We start from the raw sequence: 2,725 nt of genomic DNA, 5'->3' as shown, positions 1-2,725 counted from the left end.
CTGAGTTCTGTGCCTCCCATTAACATTAATAGGAGACAGGCGTGACAGGCACCATGCATTCAGATGAGAGTAGGTGGGAAGGCCTGCTTGTGCCAAACCTATGCATCACAGGAGCATGTCCCCTATCCCCAAATTTCCCTGCTTCCTTGAAATGCATCTGGCAAATGCGTGCACACACTCCCCAAAGCTTGCAAAGAAAGGAATTTTTGCTGCTATTGAATTGGTCTAATAAAAGATAATAACCCTGACCCAAGAGCTTTGTGTATCTCTTTTTTCTCAGACCAGAACAGCTACAAAATTGATCCCTGCACACGCTGCCTGCATTTTTCTTTCAAGGTGCGTTGCAGAATAATAGGGAATTTCTTGGGGTGTAATTTTTCCCACAGAGTATGTCATCTTTTGACCCAGGTTTGGTGCTTGCATTTCTGATCCTCTGACTAAGGTATATTGAATGGAAGTCCTTAGCTGTGTAAAGGTAGAGTTAGCAACGTTATTGATCAAGATTTCCCAAAATCGGCCAGTGATTCTGAGCGCCTCCATTTTTAAGTGCTTAGCCAGAGACATCTTAAAGGGATCTGGTGTTTTTGACATCTTCTAAAAATTGCATTATTAAAATTGAGTAACCCCACTGGCTAGTTTCAAGAATTGGTGTGAATTTTTCCCCCTCCAGAAATGACTGATTTTGCTCAAAATTCAAAAAATGCCAAGAAAACATGTACCTTTTATGAAAAAAAAATGGTTTGATTGAAAAAGATTTTTTTTTAAATCCAAAAGTAAAGGGTTTTGGGGGGGTTGTTTTTGATTTTATTTTATTTTGGGGGGAAGGGGGGGGTGAAAAATTCAACAAACCACTCTAGTCACTTTGGAAAATGGTGACCATTCACTTTACCTTGATGACTTCTGGCCTTTGAAGATGCATTATTATAGCCAAACAGTATTAAAAAAACAAAACAACCTTCTAGCCCAACAACAGAAATGTCTTAAGAGAAGTGTGGCCTGAAATCATGAGGTGGGAAAAATGGAGAAAAAGCAACTTTATAAAGTAACCTTGAAGTCTATTGTGGGGGGTTAGTGCTGTAGGTCTTAAGGGAAATTCCCACCACTAGCAAACATGTCTGAACAGCCTCTATTAACTTATTGAACAAGTTAATAAAGAGTGGAACATTATTGTAATGGATTACTTTATTATTAACAGGGGACCTATACTGCACACAAAACATGATTCAGCCAGCTGCAAACATTACCATCATAGTCCTCTGAGGCTTCTTCCTTTGATGCTCAACTTCTCCAAGATACTTCCCACTGGCTGCCTCTGATTTTGCTTTTATGGTAAGTTGTTTAGACATGATTTAAAAAGCATGATGGGTGATAAGGAAAGATAAGATGTAAATCAAGCTCAACCAGTCATTCAGTCCAACAATAATATGCTTACTTGTTGTGGGATATTAGAACCTCTGTCAGGATCCCAAGTGAGAACTCTTGAATCAAAATCAAAGTGATTGCTGTTATCATGATGCTGTTTGAAGAGCTGAAGATCCTGCCCTATCTGCCATGGGCATCTTGTGTCAGGTTCCCACACTTCAGAAACCGAAGCAAACACTTTGATCGAAAAGAATAATATACTGGGGCATATATGGTGTGGTTTAGCCCTTGTATATTTAACCCATCTTAAAACAAGTAGCAGGTGGTTGGTCAGGTTTAATTTGAGTAAAACAATAACTATAGTGAAAATCCTACAGCACACATTAGCCCATATGAAGATATTGGATGCTTCGGCTATTCCAGATTTGGACCTATAATAAGGATTTGGCAATAGAACAAGATGCAAATAGTTTCATAGTTTCTAGGGTCGGAAGGGACCTGAGCAGATCATCAAGTCCGACCCCCTGCCATGGCAGGAAAGGATGCTGGGTGACCCTGGCAAGGTGTCTATCTAGCTTCCTCTTACAGACCCCCAGGGTCTGTAAGAGGAAGTTGGAAGTTGGTCCCTTGGAAGTTGGTTCCAGATCCTAGCCACCCTGACTGTGAAGTAGCGCCTCCTGATATCCAGCCTGAATCTGCTCTCTGTCAGCTTATGGCCGTTGCTCCTTGTTACTGCCGGTAGTGCTCGGGGGAACAGGGACTCTCCCATCCCCTTGGCCAGTTTATAGACAGCCACCAGATCCCTTCTCAGCCTCCTCTTGTGGAGGCTGAACGGGTTCAGATCCCATAGCCCATCCTTGTAGGACCTGCCCTGCTGCCCCCTGATCATGAGAGTGGCCCCTGGACCCTCTGGACCCTCTCGATGTTGTCCACATCCCTCCTGAAGTGCAGCGCCAAGAACTGGATGTAGTGTGTGTATATATATATATATATATATATATATATACACACACACACACACACACACACACACACATACACATATAATAAAGGCTTAGAACCCATTAAGTGGGGAGCACCAAAGCTGTACTAGGCCATCCACTCTTATTAATGGTTTAGGGATGAAAACACCAGATCCCTTTAAGACAGATTTCAGGGATGGTCAGGAAAGGAGGTTTATCCATGGATGGTTTGGAATTTCACCTAAAATTTCTGTATTATATAAAGGAAGCCATGGCACAATGGGATGCTGTAGCAGGGCACTAGGGTGCCTGCTACTGGTAACAGTAAAATGGGCTCAGCTGCCACTCACCAGGGCAGCACAGGTGGGGGTTGCTGAGACAACCAGTTGGGTCAGCTGACC

The sequence above is a fragment of the Gavialis gangeticus genome, unplaced genomic scaffold (genome assembly GCF_001723915.1).
Source record: "Gavialis gangeticus isolate Ggan-Ray unplaced genomic scaffold, GavGan_comp1, whole genome shotgun sequence".
NCBI classification, from domain to species: Eukaryota; Metazoa; Chordata; order Crocodylia; family Gavialidae; genus Gavialis; species Gavialis gangeticus.
Note: the sequence above shows the minus strand (reverse complement) of the source record.